Below are 18,677 nucleotides of genomic sequence, written 5' to 3'. Positions count from 1 at the left end.
CACAGCTCATGGGTAATTCAGAAACTCTGTGGTTTACTTATCAATTTCTTCATACAACAGCATGGACTTATCATCATCATCTTCATCTCTAAAACTTAAGAACTTAAGTTTTATCAAGTTTACAAGCTCTGCTCTCCCCTAATGTCTAAATATAAAGAGGCATGTACCACAATGTCTGTCATACGTATCCAGAATTACTATCCTAGTCACCATAGCATTTAGACATAAGACAAACTTTAATTGATTAGTGGGGAGGGAAGGAGATAGAAGTAAAGGACAGAAAAACCTTCCTTAAAATTAGATGGTATTCTGAACAGGCTTAACCTTGAGACTGCCTCTCAAGACAGCTCAGATATCCCACATGCCAGCTGCTTCTTCAGAAATGATCCGTACAAAGAGATAGGCCTTGTGTTATACCTGCAAAGTGGCAAGACTCAGATTTGGTTTGGTCTCTGTGATAAGGAATTATGTAACCCATGATCTTCTGCACTGCACATCCTAAAATACCCTCAAGATTTTTTTCACCACCGGAACTGACAGCCTTAAGGTCTTTCAAATTTTCTTGACTCTAACAGCGAGTGACCAGCACACAATCATATTAAAACTCTATAATAAAAAATGCACCAAAAGGAAATAATACCAACATACAACTATTAGTCTCACAGCAAAGGCCTAAAAATCAGAGAGTATGTAAAGAACCAGAGTAAGATCTCAGGACTTTCTATAATGCTGTGCTGCGTAGACTACTCTTTCAATATGAAACTGTGAACATACACATTTCAGTAAACTCTTACTAAACAAAATACCCAAGTAGTTTATTATAGTTCTCACCAAAAAAATATATGAAAGACTCCTAAGATGAAAGTCACAAGGGGCACGATCAAACTGAAAACAAACATTGTTCATTCATCCTGATAAAAAACAGACGTCCAGAAAATGTTGTTTTCCCATAGCATGACAACATGGAATTACATATCAACTGGACAAATTAATTTATTAGATCTAGTGCTCCTCAGGACTTCCTTTAACCCCAAAAAACAATGGTCAAGTCCACATATTGTTGCAGCTTCCTTAGTGACCTTTGTATTATTTGCCTCCGGGAGGACGAAGTCAAGCACCTTTGCTGTAATGAACAGCTTGTTGAGAGTTCAGCAATAGCTGTATTTTCAACTGATGAGATCTGCCTACAGCACCAACTGAGGAAGAAAGACTGTGCCCACTTCTCCCCCCCCCCGCAACCAAAATAAGACACATCTTTGCTCTAAAACAAGGCAATTACTCTTAATAAAAAACAGAACAACAAAATGCTAAAAATACTCCATCATTTTCTATATAAGCTATATATCCATATATAGAGATGTATGTATATAAATATATATCCATAAGCACACATAAAAATACATGCATTTCACGTAGAAACCCCTGAATCAATATATTCTAAAGAGAACTTGCCTCTTACCTTTTTCTCTTATACATATGTTAAGAAACGAATGACCCTGTGCCTACTCATGATGACTGCAGCACAACCAGCCAGTTCTGCTGAATCAGTGTGTTCTACTTGATCCTGGAAAGAAAATATAAACATGTATTTTATGATTGGTAATTCTGCCACAAACCATGTTTTTTCAACGGATGACTGCAGCTAGCACAGGCACATTTGGCAAATGCTGCAAGCCTTCAAATGATTTGGATTACATTTGCAGCTTTAAATTCAGGGATCTATGTACTATGCCACTATTGCACTCCAATATTATGGTAAAAAAAGCTTTTAATAAAAAACACATTGCTTCCTATTATTCTTCATTTAACTGTAAACTCATAGAGTGAGACAGCAACTCAAGTGTCCTTGTATTCCTGATGACCTTGACTGTAACGCTTAATTTATAAAACTAGCCTCTGAAGTTAATTATATTACACTACAATAGGCCTTCCAAAAATAAAGAGCTAGTAGCTTTGATACTTAACAAAAATTCACGGCCCTCTGGATTCCGTAAACTGTATTCATCAGCTTCACGCTGACTTTGTTACAGCTAAACAACTGTTTGTCTTCAAATTATTCCCCCTACAATCTTAGGCTCCCTTCATTTCCTAAAGGCTTCTTCTCTCAAAAACCACAATAGCATCAATAGCACCTCCAACAGTAGGTACGACCAAAGCAAAAAAAGTTTTCAGAAGACACTGTCTTGTTCTCTAAACTACAGCATTTCTATAGGTCAGGTGCTCATTTTCACAGACCGCATCCTAACACTCAACATAGCTCAAAAATCCAACACAGCCATGAGCAAAGAGAATAGACTAGTTTATGACAAACAGTGAAACAAGAACAAGGAGTTAGATAAGCTATATTCACGTTTTAAGGTTTGCTGCTTCTGGTGTTTGACCTGTTAGTTAGTTGAAATACTTACTACTGCCCTGATGAAGCAGCATATGTTAGAAAAAAAAAAATAAATCTTAAAACTCCAGCGAAATGATCAGAGCTAAAAAAAAAATAATCAGTTCTCGGTGCATGAAAGTGTTATTCAGTGTTATACTACAATTTTCCCAGGGTTGTTTATTATTCTTTTCAGAAATAAGCTACAGTAATAATTCCAGGAAACTAATGAACTGAACAGTAGCACTCCTAGTAGTACTGTTTCTAAACTCAGAATAAAATCCCACAGCTCTGTATGCCAACAGAACCATCCTCATATGCAAGTAAAATTTCTGATGCCATGGGTATTTCTACCTCTATAAGCTAAGATGAATTTTGGATATTTGGGAAATAGTAGAAATTAGTATATTACAAAGTTCTTCAGATAGGCTTGATATGCATGCAAAAATGGAGGTGAGGGAAAATTTAATTGCACTGAAAGGCTTCAGAATGATAAGCTTTTTCAAAGGGATATGAAATACCTATGGAAGCAGGGCAAGGTTATCTGTACCACCACCACGTCCCCTCCTGGCCTGTAGGTGGAGGAGAATTATTCAGTTTCCATGAACCCTTTGAAAAGATAGATCAATTAATGACAATCCAGTTTGTGATTTATGACAAGGCCTGTCAACTGCATCACGAACATCAAACACATTTCACATGAACCAGTCGGTCATACATTAACCACAAACTTGAATCTTTACCAATCAGAAATGGATCAGACCTAGCAACCTACAGCTGAAACATGCTGTGCTGTTACCAGTGCTCTAAGCCAAGCCAACAAGCCTTACAGGGAAGTGATATTCAGGGCAACAGTACAGCTTTATTATTCATTGTTTTTATTCTGATCCATCTTCCTTGTTCCATTCTTCCCAGGTAATAACTTTTTTGTCTGTAACCATTCAACACAGAAGAACACAGATCCAATCAATTGCTACCAGTCTCCAAAGAACGCTTTGAAAAGATATTACCTGGAGGTCGTAGAGCTTTTTATTTACAATTCAACATTTACTCTCGGCAGCCATTTCCCCTTACGAAGATGAATGCAAAAATCAAAGCATGTTTACAGATACGAATATAATATATTTCAACAAAAAGCGATTTTTAAAAAGTAAATTATAAGGTTTGGATTTCCTGAAAAAATGAACAACTTGACAACAGAGCCAAATTCTTCTTCCAATATGAACTTAGTGTAAAGGAATTATATTAAAATAAAAATCAAGGACAAAAAGAACAACTACAAAAGAGAGTCAAAAATATTCACAACAATGTATCACCTAGTGATTATTAGGTTTTTCACTAATTATACACACTGCTAAAAAAGGGTTCCATCACAGTTGAAAAAAATACATACATTTCCACCTAAAAATTATGTGCCTACTGAGACCTAAGATCATTATAAATGAAGAAGAACCAGTGTCTCTGCTGTTCCAGTTTGCTTACTTGGAGCATTTCACAGTTTCTTATCTCTTCTGCTGATGGTTGGCTGAACTCTTCTGTCTCCTGCCCTAAAGTGGTATCGCTCAGGTGCTGCTTTGGTTATACCCTACATGCATGATTTCCCTCAGGAGCTCCAAGAGGGTGACTGCCAATTACTGCAAAAGCAAAACAGAAATTGAAGAGAAATTTGACAAGCAGAGACGTGCCCAGAATAAAAAGAGGATGAAGAATAGAAGAAAAGAGCTCTAAAAATTTAAAATTAGAAATATCTTCCACAAAAAAGAATGCAAAAAATATTTACGTCAAATGGAAGTAATCTGAACTAGCACAAATTGGAAGAGCTTATAATAAATGGAAAGAGACTGAAAAAGAAGCAATTTTGATACTACGTTAAAAAAATGTGGAAAAAGCTCAAAGCATGAAGAGATGCTAAAAAATGCTTCGATCTGCTGGCAAGGATCCAAATCTTAACTACACTACAGATCCTCTATAATGTGCTACCAGTGAGAAGATGTCTTTGAGTAGGCAGGAATACATTTGCAGCCATTTTAAGGCACTTTATTATTGCTAGATTAGTTGAACGAGGCATTATCTTAGATGCAAACCCAGATTTCAACGCTGGTATCTTAACTTCCCAGCTTGTCTACATTCTGGAACTATCACATGGGAGATTCAGGGAGACTACATACAGCAGACGAATTCAGGTCCCAACTTTGCAAGAATAAAAACTACAACAAGAAATACTAGAGCAGGGGGTTACGTTAATAGGAAAACAGTGTAGTCAAACAAAAGGGGAAACAGGTAGCAAGTTTCAGGACACACATACAATATGAATTATCTTATCTGATCAGTTAATCTGGAAGCTAAATCTTCACAAGTGGAAAAGGTGGTGTTTTTTCACTCAAGTGATGAAATGCTTGGAATAATGGTAATTTACCATATGCCCAATGATTTGTCACTTCGTAACAGTTCCTTCTCGGCCTCTTTCAGATGAAGCAGCAACTTTCAGTCAAGTTTCACATGAACATGTGTTTGTATTAAAGAATTACTGTAAGTAGAAAGACTAAGTACTATGCAGGAATGCTCTTCCCGCAAAGGCGAGACCCATCTCAGGATACACTGTCACAACAGCACCCGGAGTTCGTAAGGACAGTGTGTGTCCATGCAAGCTTCATTCTCCGTTGCTGTTACCTTGCCTGAACACTACGTTGACTCTCAAACAACTATTAATTCTGCACAAAGTACGGGGATCCTTCTACCTAGTGTTTGCCAAATAAAAGGGCAGGCGGGCATTATCAAATACCCGTGACACAGCAGGAGCAGTATCTGTGTCATGCACATGAAAATGCCTGCAACAGCAAGGACTTTGGATTAGGCCCCAAATTAAACATTTCAACATAAATTGTTCTATTAATAAATTAAACTAGCAGCCATGCAATACAACCAGAAAAAAAAAATTGTTTTTAAAACTCTTATTTATTAAAGGAGACTCAACAAATAACAAAATAATTTTTCAAAAATACCTTGTCTAAGAAACAGTTCAGGATTAGAAAATCCCATTAAAACTCGCCATAAATCCATTTAATAAGAAATACTAAAAACAGCAGCAAGTGATGAAATAAATATATATAACAAATATAAACAAGGTCGCTTCTAATCCTTCTTCAGCACCAAAAGCTCAACATGACCAAGTATCCTTTGGTTTTATTTCCCATAATTCGCTGATGTTCCTACTACTCAATATAAATTAACGAAAGGGTAGACTGGGGCATGGCAGACTATTTCTGTGTAATACAACACTTCGTACCAGCTCACTACCCATGAATGCTGACAAAAGATAAACTATTTCAATGTTGCGTTGGTTTGCCTTTTTTTCCAATCAACTGCACAAATAGAGATGGACAATGCCTAAAGCAGAATACAGTTGCTCTAATTATTTCACCAATATTTGCATCTTTTCCTGTGACTTTTCCCCATGCCATTTTAAAGCTATTATTTTGACTTTTGTCTCCAGCCAAGTCTCCATAAGGAGACATTCACGCATGCCAGAGCAGCAGTAAGGCAGTCAAAAGAGCAGCAACTTCAAAGAAACGTTATAGAAAGTATCACAGTCAAAAGTAACAGGGAGACAAGAAAAATTATAGCAGCGTTATCAACCTTTGTCCTCCACTAAATAAGAGAAAGCAGCCCAACTGAAAAGGACACCTGCTTTATAAAACTTTAGAGTAGAAAATAAATTCAATTTCCTACCTTTTTTACTATTTCAAGGAGAAATAAATTGATTTATTTGCTTGACACAAAAACCAGCCTTGCCTAAAAGCCCATCCTTCCTCAGCAGGCTGCAGAAGCAGAGCCCTCAGCACCTGGAGACAGGAACCACATGTCCTTCTTGCATAACTACTTTTGACTCCCTTGAAAAGTATCCATACCCAGCTCCTTGGAAGAACAAATAGATAGGTTTACACTGCACCACTGCCTTCAATGCAAGTTTTTCCAGAGGAATATGGTTGGAAAAAAAGAGAAAATCCTTTCCTGAGCTTACCCATACACTTACGGACATCATTTCAAAATTTAGTGGTTTAGAAATCTAATGTTTTATAACACTTTGTTTTACATAACTCACAAGTTTAAAATACTGTAAGCCACAAAAAAATTAATGCACACTACATTAAACATAAATTTAATATGAAATCGTGTTTCTTAATTTGTGCATGGATTCCATGTAATGTCATCAATGTAATGATGTGCTTTTAAAAAAAAATCAGTAAATTTAACACAGTGAAGTTGTTATTTGACTTTATTCAAATACAAACTAAAGCAAAACGTATAGAATAAATATGTTTATGAGATGACTTTTTATGTTTCTGTATTTGAGAAACAGGGGTTTGACTGTTCAAAGTTAATGTTTAACAGATACGAAGAATAAAATTATTTAAAGTCACACACTATGTATCTCAGCATGGATTAATCCTGTATTCTAATACTTTATGTGTCTTCCCCCTTTCTAATGTAGGTTAGAAAGAAGAATGAATTCCAAATATACTGATCATTCTTTCAGATGTTTCTTGGATTTGAGCAATATGGAAAAAACTGACTAAGGTACCCTAGAATCACTAATTAAATGCCTAAAACTGCCAAGGAACCGTCCTTTTTATAAAACCCATGAGGGGCCAACACTTGCAGATGCCATGAGCAAAATCAGTATTCAATAATAAAAGCCAGAATTGCCCCACAACCAGAATGGAACAGATGAAAAGGACAACAGGCAAAGAGGGAAACCGCTTCGCCACCATTTACTGGCCCATCAATTCTGAGTTGTACCCACTGGGGAGAGAAGCTGCTAGAAGCGACACAATTTATGTACTCAGCTGCTCTTTAGAGAAAGGACAATCTGTACCGAAAAAAAGTCTGAAAGTCTACAGTCACTTTCTACTGAAGAGCAGTCAATCAGCTACTCAAGCTACCTTTATCAACACACTTGTATACACCCTCTTTCCAACATTGTTATGGTCATTTTTACTTATTTGATAGCTATGTAACATAACGGTGTTCTAAAATCTTACGCACGCACATTTTTAAGAAATATCATAGTTATAGACAGCAAATAGTTACTATTTCGCAAATCCTATTTATGTAGAGCTGGATGACCATGCATCCCTGAAAAAAAATTCAGATATCTATGAATTTTTATCTCATACTCCCTTCAACCTAAAATTATCGCAAAGGAAGTAACTTTTAATTCCCATTTTGTGTTGATATTCATATCACACCAAGATTAAATTTTTATGTATATATATACACACACGCAATACTACCACATTATAAAACATTGTTGTCTTGTCAAATGTAGCAAAGTTTACTCCCACGTTTGTGATCTTGATCTAACTACACTGCTCATGCTCACAGTGCATTATGTCTCAAGTCATCAGTAACTAGTAACTCAATACAACTCAATACATCCATGGCAACAGTGTGTACTGAAACTGCTATTTCTGAGTATGATTCTCATTTATGCTAAGGTCCATTAACATGCTTTTAACAGTGCTGAGGGGACTAAGCGCTAACCAACAGAAATGATGAGTAAATTGTATTCAGATTCGCTGCAAAGCCTTTTTTTCTATTGCTTCAGTGGTGCAATATACCAATCAGGACATATACTTTAAAATTATGTAAGACTTAGAAAAGCTTTATTTATAAAACTAAGTGCTCATAATTCTGTGTCATTGCTAGCAGTCACGGGAAATAAAGGCTTAACAGATAAAAAAAAACAAAAAATTTGAAAGCATTCATTATTAATGAGTGAATATACAGTTTTCAGAAATCTTACGGAGCTCTAGGAACACCAAATCCTCCTAAACTCAGATGCAATGTTTCTGAGTCCAAAACTGAGAAATCTCTGCCACTTCTCTCCCTACCTCTTTTCTTTACCTCTCCTTCTTAGACTGTAGTGCATTCTTGTGTTGCATTTTCTTCATCTTATTTTCCCATCTCAAACACTTTCCTTCCTCACTCCTTCCTGCGTCTGTTTTCTTTATCCCTACCCGAGCTTCCTTCTTTCTTTGACAAAAAAATGAGAAACCACACGTTTCAACATCACTGTTCAGATCAACTGGTATAAAACAGTTGTAAATGACCTTATTAACCACAGGATATTATTCCTCACTTCTAAGAATGATAGGAACAAATCCTGTAACAGTGGTGATGCGCCCACTTTTTAAACATAAATGAACGTCTTTACACAAAATAGCTACCAAAAAAGAAAAAAAACGACACGTGGCTAAAATAACAGTCAAACCATAAGACATCGTTGTAACTGTCAACTGCCTTCTACCTATTCTCATCATTATTTACTAATGCCATGGCTCCTTCATGAATTCATTTAAAGCTTCAACCTCTTTAGACTGTGAAATACAATTTTTGACACATACACACAAAGGGTATCCAGCATCTAGGACCAGCACAGCTACCTGCTTCTTCCCTCAAGCATCTATATATTTAAAACCTCTAGTTAAGACAAGATTTATTAACTACATAGGAGCTACTATTGATATATTTCCTCAAAGTAGAAGAAGATACAACTGCATCTACAAGCCATCTGTACAGAAACGAAGCATAATGGCAAAAAAAAAAAAAGGGAAATATAACAACAAAGGGTATTACAGGAAAAGAGTGAGGGAACAAAACCACTACATATACATGCATCTATTGCCCATGAGTCTCAAGAAACAATTTCTAATTCTTGTCATCATAAAACCCATGTTCATTCTATAGGAGTATACAAAAAAAAAACCCAAAACAATTTATGTGCAGATTCCAGCGATAGGTTAAAATGCCTTTTACAGGTGAATTGTTAACTAAAACTAAAGTAAATACAATATAGAGGCTGTTATGCCAGTACACTAATAAAATTACTTCAAAGCACAAAAGTACACAGGTAGACTGATGCTTAAAGTTAAGTAAAGACCTTTTAAAGTTACATTTATAAAAGAATCAAGAAAGAACTTTAAAATACATGAAGGATACCGGGGTTTTATTCAGCCTTCATCATTTATACAAAAACACAGTATGAAATTCCTACAATCAATGCAATTCGATGTTTCAGTTAAGAGGCTGTTTCAGTATATACACTGTTTAAAGCAATCTGTTAATAATACAACCTAAGAAGTGCACTTCGCACATACTTTCAAGCTCACCAAATAAGATATCATTAAAATACTCATTTTGAATTAATATAGCACTCACAATGTAACTTTGTAACAATATGCTCCACTACACTAACAAACTGGCCAGCAAACAGGAACAATAGCTATATACTGACATACAAACCCCCAAAAGGGCATAGATCAGATACCTGTGCCTTTCTCTACAAAACACAAGTCTCTTAAGTAAGCTACAGCATGTATTTCTACTGTATTGCAGAAGAACATGCAATTTCAAAAAGTCTGCTAGATAAATGAAAAAAAAATAATTAATAGGCAAAGGGGGAACTTTTCTCTGACATGATCCCAATTCATATTAAATGCTCATTTATCTGCATTACAGTCCAGATAGAGAATAAAAAATTACATTGACATGATTGGTTTGCTGGGTATATTTTAACCATGTAACTTTTCTGTCTCCTCCACCCTACAAAGAAAATTCAGTATTCACAATTTCAATACCACAAATAAGATGAGGTCTTACGTTTTGTTAAGTCTTCAGTTACTATCACTTTCCAAGTTCTGTATCTTTGATCTGATCTCCTACAGAAATGAAGATTATGGAATCATATTGTTCACTTACTATTTTTTATGCTCATCTTTCCCCAAAAAAATATACGGTCATGAAAATTAGTATCTGCACAGTAAAAACAAATCCAAATGACTGCCCTCCAAGGGAAAAGCAAGCTGCTATATGTATTTTTGGCAGCAACCTGCTGGGCAATCAATACCCACACAGCTCTGGAAAAAACAGAACTATGGTGCTATGTGAGAAAGCTGGGATTACTGCAGACAGGGAAGGAAGGGAAGAGATACTAAGGGGCAAAAATGATTTAAATCTACAGAAAAACAAGCTTCTTTCATCCCACTGATGGTAGAACAGTATGCTTACCAAGTATCTCAAAAGATTTGGGCGCGTATAACAAATTCCGTTTACACTATAAAAGTCATTCAACACATCTTCTAATTCAAAACAAAACACAGGTCTCTCCGTCTCCAGATCTTGTAAGAATTTCCCTGCTACTTACAAAAATCTTTTACAAATTCTGAAGAATTATGGGTGGAAAATAAGTCCTAGCCACCAGAAAGGAATCTGGAATTAGGTTTCCACTGTTTCAGCTTGAGTGATGGGAGCTCTTTTATCTCTGGACCAGCACACTCCACTGACTCAACCCAAGAACCACTAAGCTCTTTGGAGCATCACCTTAATCAAGCCCAGTGTTCTCTACCCTCAGTCTTGCATGAGGTCAGGCAACATGCTCCCTGGATCTGTGATGTCCTGAAAATACAGGTAAGCATTATCCTTGTTCCACAGCCTGTGGAACTGACTCACACAGAGATCCAAGACGCATGCTCTTCTCTTTCATATCATGCTTACTTAAGAAATCACCAGCATCAGATATCTACCCGTCTTCTGCGATAGTTCACTGAGGCCCACTTGCCCTTCCTTCTCTACATCACAAGCAGAAAAAGCAAATGTGATACCTCTTCAGTCACTGCACTTCCCAATCTGGTGTAGAAACAAAATTAATTTGATTTTGTTTAAATTGATATGCAAAGCTCAGAGCTGCAGAACTTGAAGAGGGAACACAAATTCAATTCTGCCAGGCATCTTCAGCAGATGATTGGGGCAGGAATTACCTAAGTCACCCCCACAGAGATCATCAAATTCTACCTCAGATACTGGATATGCGGCACACCCAAGACCAGAATGAGGTCTGAAACACCATAGCCCAGAGGAATCCAGATCACCAGCAACCAGGCCCCATATCCTACTGCTAATGACACCACTCTTAAACCTTCCTCTTACAATCCAACAATTCAAAAAAAATGAGAGAGAAAAAAAATAATCAAAGCTGTTGAAGAAGAAAAGGAAACAGATGAGAGAACAGTTTCATTGTCCAGGTTAAAAGAAACACAAGAAAGAAAAGTACAGTAAATAATAACTAAGAAACAAAAAAACTCACAGATCTGAAAATATCTGCAATTTTTGTCCTGTAGTATCTCCCAAACTTCCAATAATCCAACTGGCCAACCACTCAAGCAATAAATTTTATGCATATTCACATGATTTGCCAATTCTTCTTGAATTTATAACAACCACATACACCATAAATTCATAGTGTTTCAAATGGTTTGGCCTTTATTTTAGTCATCCTAAATCAATCGTCTAGATCACAGTTGGAGTGCAAACAGGTAAGCCAACATGTAGGCTGAGTTCAAAGCAGAGTTTTGACACTACAAAACTGAATCTAGAAATAGAAAAGCTCCTCTAATACTCAGTGTCATTCACAGATAAAGAAGCTATTATGCGATTTAGAAAGCTCTTTGATCTGCTTCTTACACTGAACATTACCAACTCCTTTTAAGTTCATCATACTACTTTTTAGAAAAATGTACCAGTGTATGTTCCTCCATTGATAACCTTCTATGAATTTTCTAACGTATTTCACCCATATTACTTCCCAAATACAATTTTAAACTTGGAGTGAAATATAAATGTTCTACTCAGAGCATGTGTCTAAAGATTGAGTTCTATTATTTATAAAAAAAGGCTTCAGTGTATCACAGAAATAAACAAAAACTTTCATACTACAGTAATTTAGAAAAATTACAAGAATCGAGAAGTAAGGCTGGTAAGTATTACTAGGGCAGCTATGGCACTTCTGTAATTCATAGAGCACACATGAATCTCTGACATAACTATGGCCTAATTTCAAATTATCACCTGATAGGAAATGACCTCTGATCTTTTGTATGCTGGGAAGAGGGAAAGATAGGTTACTCCCAGCTACCACTTCACCAACAAAAAAAAAAAAAAAGGCACTGAACTTTAGCCATATACTAAACTTTGGCAAAACTGAAGTACAAGAAGTCAGTAAGTAAGACCCACAATGAAACATAACCTGTAAGGATAGTCATAATTTGGTAAACAGCATGTCTTTTCTAATTCTTAACTCGACAAGGGAATTTCTCAATGCAAACAAAGGCTCACAACATTTCCAGCACCTCTGATCATGTCTAATTCCTCTGTCACTAATGAAGAATAGCTGGGGGACAGTCCTAAAATAGTTACCAAACTGTAATCTACAGCACAGCAATATTTTCATACATAGATAATAGCAGAAAAAAGCAGTTCCAGCTTTGCCTGCATTAGGCTTTAGTGCTTTTTTCTAACTACTGCAAATGTCAGTTCAGCTTGAGCCAGGCCAAAAAGCAGAAAGACACTAGCGAAGACACATTACTGCATTATTTTATATACAAAGCCGTACCCTAAACGAGGGTTCAGCATCACTATCTGAAGTATGAGTTGATGCCTCAAGCCTCCACTAGAAAGCTTTCCACCTTTGTTACTATGTTGGAAGCAAACCAGTAACAGAAATAGAACAAAACAATTTTAAGAAAAATTAACTAGCAATACCATTCCAATTGTGAGGTCCCACTCAACTTCATTATGCAATCAATCCCTTAAAAAAAATCATCAAGTTTCCTGTTGATATTGAAAGGAGGGGTGAAAAGTACCAAAACCAGAAGCAAAATATATGCTAGTGTCCTGGTTTGAGGTAGCATGCAATACAATTATTGATAGGAAAACCTAGACAATCCTAGCAGAGCATACCGGAATGCTTCCGTGTATTCCCTTAAACAACTGATACTACAGTGACCCCACTGACTCATAAGGTAGATTTGTAGCTTCAGTTGCCATCAAAGTATCAGAGGTATAAATTAATACTAACACATACAGCAAACAAGACAAAAATATTGATAAATCCTATGTACAACACAGAGACAGGATATAGAGGGTACAGTCATTAGCATTATCTGCAAATAATTCCATAAGAAGGTAATTGCTTCTCAAGAACATAGAGACAAACAAAAAACCAATGCAAGTGGAAATTCAACACTGAGGTCCATGTTTTCCTTTGCCCAACGTACAGTGGATGCTGGGAATAGAATATGTGAAAAGTTTAATATATGGACAACAGAATTTCAAAACATAACGTATGGTCAGACTGCCACATATTGACATTTCCAAATTATTAAATTTTACAGGGAAGCAAAAAACTGTTAAAGTTTCTTTAAGCTCTCTCCTCACTGGCCTTCATACTAAGACAACTATTGCCTTAGTTTATACTTAGACTGAAGATATCACGCAAGCTATTCAGAGAGCACTCTAGCTCCACACTTTCCAAAACACAGAAAATCTACCGACTGTGACTCCAAACCTGTTTTTCACACAGTTTATCACTTTTCTTCTTTTTTTCTTTTTTTTTTTTTTTTTTTTTTTTTTTTTTACTGTTAACTGAACTATGTCTGTGTTAAATTCAACTGACTGGATTTGCTTCAAGTCAGCTCCCACTTGAGCAGATCTGTATGACAGAATACAGAAGGAACTATTTACCCAGTGTTGTTACCCCTGAGTTTCTGGCCATGCACTACTTGTCTTTAACCTATATTTCTCAATTAATTAGATTTCTCTAGTAACAACCTTTAAAATAGCTTAAATGACCCTTTATGGATTTCCTCTACCATTCACCTTCAGCCTATTTGGTGCTGATGTACTACTTGGAGGCTGTTTTTTCTGAAAAATAAGTATCAATATTACACATTTCTACTTATCTCTTCTAGCAATACAACAGTAATATAATTACTGTTGTAATAGTCCAGTAATAAACAATACTGAAAAGATTCAGTGAAAGAATACATATAAACTCGCCTTAAAAGTATCTTCCTATTCCATCTGTCTGCTATGGCAGTATGAATAGTAGCATTCCTAAATATCCCAAACTCCGCGTGTGTATGACGCAAAGGGAGAAAACATCATAAAGCATATTCAGGAAAGAAACACCTGTCAAAGACAAAAGCACCGAGTGCAGCATTCCATTAATCCCAATGAAAAGGTCCTGGGATCTACAATGTCTTGTAATTTTCTCTAGAAACTAACATTTAAAGGAATTACATAGTTTAATAACCTAGGTATGACACTCACACTCATTCCTTCCCACAAACACTAGCCAAGAATTAGAGCCATTAAGATTTAACAGGGCATCTTAAAATCTACAAATGTTCAATGTCAAAAAAGAATCTTAACAGCTGAATTAAAAAAAAAAGAAACTGTGTTTTGCTTTAGTTTCAACTAAGGGAAACCCAGCCAACCAAACAATACATAGGAAAGTACTTTATTTGTCTGTAAAAATAGAATCATGTATATCTATAAAATAAACAATTTTTATTTATATATAAATATATTTTTTGTGTATTAGGTTAATGGTCATTTACTTTTATCACTCTGGTTTTTCAAAGTGTGCTATTCTTTTGATAACTATATAGCGTGTTTTGCTCTAGTCGCTAGTCAAATAAATTTGTATGAATGTGTATCCCGAATTCTAATTCAAGTACAAACTACTATGTCAATGAAGGATCCTTGATATATCTTTTAAAACTTCCCATCCATTTACATTAATTGACATAATTTTCCCAGTGTTGCAAGATGCCAACACAGAAGTAAAAGCTGTTTCTATCACCTAAAACTCAATACTTTAACTTACTTTCAGCCATTTACTCTTGGCTATATATTTCTTATCGATACAAAAAGCTTTTTAAACTTTTATTATTATTATTGTTATTGTACAGACCCATTTCTCAATGCTTCACAAAAACAGGAGGGAAAACTGAGCATGTATGTTCATACTTCTGTTCATTTCAAAGTTCAAGTCTCATAAAGAATCACAAATAGACCTCTAAAACAAGCCACCTTTCAATTTCTTTAGAGACTTTAATCTCAATCACGTTAAAAAAAATAAACAATAGTCTTTATACAAAACTTTCAAAGTAGTCTATGAATAAACTGGTGTCTTCCAACAACGTTCTGGAAAAGATCACCGATTCATCAGCACACAGACTAACCATACACTGAAGCTATTATCCCTCATCTGATTTTCTGTCAAGAAACTCACATTTATTTGGAAGATTCTCAGCTTAATGGATCAAAAACATTCTTCTGATCAACAAAACATGAATACACAACTTCTTCCCAGAATCTATTTCTTTTTGGCCAACTTTTATTCAAAAGCAAAGCTTCACTCTAACCCTTCTGCAAAATAATTTCCAGGTAATTTTTTATAGACAGCCTGTAAACTGGGAAACTACCAAGCTACTTTCTGCTGAAGTTGGCACAGATAGTGGACAGGCAACAACAGATATTAAAAGCTTATCATTCTTTGGCCACAAGTTTTAATACTGCATCTTTGCTCAGTCTCTACCTTTGTTCCCTGAGACAATCACAGTCAGACTTTATGCCAAACTAAAAAAAAAACAACTGTATTTCATCTCAGTCTTAGCCCCAGGCCTCAGATCCTGAAACATGCGTTTGAAAGTATTTAATCCCCAGCCTAATAAAAGACTCAAAGCTAGTACATAAAAACAACACCCAATATCAGGGCTTGGCAATGCAGTTTTGGGGTGGTTTTCTTCCTTTTTCACACACTAGAGAAGGCACCATAAAGCAATGGACAATTAGAGAATCAATCACCATGTGTGACAACATGGTGACTTGTTAGGTGTAGATCAGGGCTTGAATTAGAGGGAAGCTTGCTTGAGATTTTAGGCCCCTACTCAGCTTCCATTCCAGGTTCCCCAAACCTCTGAAGAGATTTTTAATTTTGTCTCTCTTGGGTCAAGGACTGTTCTTCTCATCTGGTACCACATGCCATTACTTTATAAAAAGAAGTGCACTACTGGGCTCAGGCAGTAACAAAGGATTTTGATGTTTCAATCACTGAAGGTGTATCTAAAATCTGGATTCGTTCCATGCAATCAAAAATGATTTGCTAATAAAAGTTAATTACAATGTTTTAAAACACTGCGTAGTCAGTGAAATGCTATCTAAAGAAAATAAAAGCTTTTATTCAAGTAGAACATCTCTTTTTAAAATTTATTTTACTTGTTTATACAGGGCCTCTTCCAGTTTTGGATTCAGCCTGGACCAAAATACTGAGGGTAGTGTTATTCAGAAATTCTAATCTAATACAACCATCCTTAATAAAATGATTGCCGGAATTTGAGATTCCATATTCAGCCAACTTCTAATATCTGAACTGAATGAAAATATGTGTAAAAATTGAACCCTCTGAAAAACCTCTGTCACAAAATAATCAAGAAAATCTTGTCTATAAATAAACAAGATAGTTAACACGAAAACATAAAGTCTATCAATTCCCATCTGCTACTTGTTTCTCAGTCTGGTTCACAAGATAAAAACAGTTCTTCAGCCACCTTCCATCATATGCACCTATTTAACCGTAACATTCATAAGCCAGTAACTAACCCACCTCTGCAAAAAGCCTGACATGCCAAGAGTGCCAGTTATTCTTAGAGTGAGACATGACCACAGTTTCACGTAATTAGAGATGTTATAAAACGCATCCCGCCCGCTCGCCCCATCCCCCCCCCCCCACACTACCACCACCATTGCAGGAGTGACTTGTTACACATCGCGATGAGCAAGTAACATTCCCTGCCCGGGGAGAGAGCGGAGATCAGGCCATAAAAAGGGCACGGGATGCGAACAGGGATCCTCCCCTCCCCGGGCCGGCAGCCCAGGCTGCCCGCTGCCTCCCCTGAGCGCGGCGCGGCCCGGGGAACCGCCTCGCCTTGCCCCGCACCGGCGGCACCAGGGGGGTCCCGGGGGGGGAGCCCCGATGAAGGACGGCAAGAGCTCTTTCCCCTTCTGCGGCTCTTTCCCCTTCTTTCCCCCCGCCGGCGAGGGGGTCACCCATTCCACGCACCCGGGGACGGCGGGGAAGGGGCTCGGACGACCGGCATCGCCGCCGGCGAGGGCTGAGGGGCGATCGCTGCCTTTCCCCTTGGCGGCGTGCGGGGGACAAGGGCGGCGGGGTGAGGGGGCACCCGAAGCCCCCAGGCCCTGGGCCGGGGCGGCTGCGGCGACACGGGGGCTCCGCTGAGGCGTCGGAGCCCTCCCCGCCCGCCCGCGGGGCCTCGCTCCGGGCGGCAGGGGCCTGGGGAACGGGGTACCCCGGCCTCCCGGGCCCGGGGCTGAGGGCTGGGCGCCGCTCACTCACCTCGGGAGGCAGCAGACACCGCCGGGTCTGCATGGCGAGGGGGATCCCCCGGGGTCGCACTCCGCCGCCGCTCGCTCCCGGGCGGGCCCCGCAGACCCCACCAGCGCTGGAGAGGCCGGCGCCCGCCCTCACCGCCTGCCAGCCGGGCTCGCTCGCTGGCTCCGCGGCCAAGGCCGCCGCAGCTACCGGCAGCCAGCGCCCCCTGGCCGGCCCCAGAGGCAGCGCACGGCACTGCGGCACCGCCGGGGAGGCAGTGCGGAGCCTGCCGCACCCCCGCCCCGCGGCGCGGGGGGCCGGGCAGGCCGCGCCGCCACCTCCGGCCCGGCCGCCTACCGCCGGGCGGGGAGCGGGAGGAGTCACCCGGCGCAGGGGGACGCGCGGCGGGGGGAGCCTGTCCGCTCACCGTCCCTTCCCCCCGCGGGGTCCCGGCGAGCCTGCGGGCCACCGCCGAGCACCCCGCGGCCGGGGCCTGCCGCCCACACGCGCTCGCACACAGGCGGAGGGCGGCACCGGGGTTGCGCCGCAAGCCGACAGCAGGCAGCCCGGCTCCGTGCCGCTGCCCACGCCGCGGGGAGGCAGCCGGGCACCGCGCCCTCGCCCGAGGGACGTGCCCCGCAGCCGGCTGCAACTGCACCTACACGCTGTAGGCAGAAGGATGGGCGGCCGGGAGCCGTTCCTATGTTACTTTGCCATTTCATACGGAATTCCTTCATAATCGGAGAGGGATACCCTCTCCTGTGGGACACCCGAGCCCACACGGCCTCCCTGAGGGGTGCAAGGCACACGGAGCCACCCGCTCAGCGACACGTTAACTCTTCATCAGAGCACGATTACAGGAAAAAAAAAAAAAAAAAAAAAAAAGGCACGCTGGTTCCTCACAGAATTGCGGTGGCACGCTAGCAGGTTATGCCAAACCATAACTATGCGCCCGGAGTCTCACCGATTCTCCCTCTTAAGAGGAGGCGGCCAGGGTGGCGCCCATGCCGGGAGCGGGACACCTTTCCCCGCCCGGCTTGCAGGCGCTCGGGAACTCGAGGAAATGGCACG

General features: G+C 39.2%; 1 protein-coding gene across 5 annotated transcripts in view; it reads right to left on the bottom strand.

The window, feature by feature from the left end:
* The window catches only part of ZFYVE9 (zinc finger FYVE-type containing 9), a 60,688-nt gene extending 42,845 nt beyond the window's left edge, over positions 1–17,843 (bottom strand). For 2 of the 5 annotated variants that reach the window (XM_054211799.1, XM_054211802.1), the window contains exons 1-2: positions 2,893–2,980; positions 1,460–1,564 (exon numbers count right to left, since the gene is read on the bottom strand). The gene's annotated coding sequence lies outside the window, so the exon portion shown is untranslated. Of the gene's footprint in view, positions 1–1,459; positions 1,565–2,892; positions 2,981–17,630 lie in introns of those variants that run through there. The other 3 variants (XM_054211801.1, XM_054211803.1, XM_054211800.1) reach the window with 2 other exon arrangements.
* Between the last annotated feature and the right edge of the window lie 834 nt (positions 17,844–18,677).

Source organism: Rissa tridactyla, chromosome 8, assembly GCF_028500815.1.
Source record: "Rissa tridactyla isolate bRisTri1 chromosome 8, bRisTri1.patW.cur.20221130, whole genome shotgun sequence".
Classification (NCBI taxonomy): Eukaryota; Metazoa; Chordata; class Aves; order Charadriiformes; family Laridae; genus Rissa; species Rissa tridactyla.
This window is presented reverse-complemented; position numbering and strand designations above follow the sequence as displayed.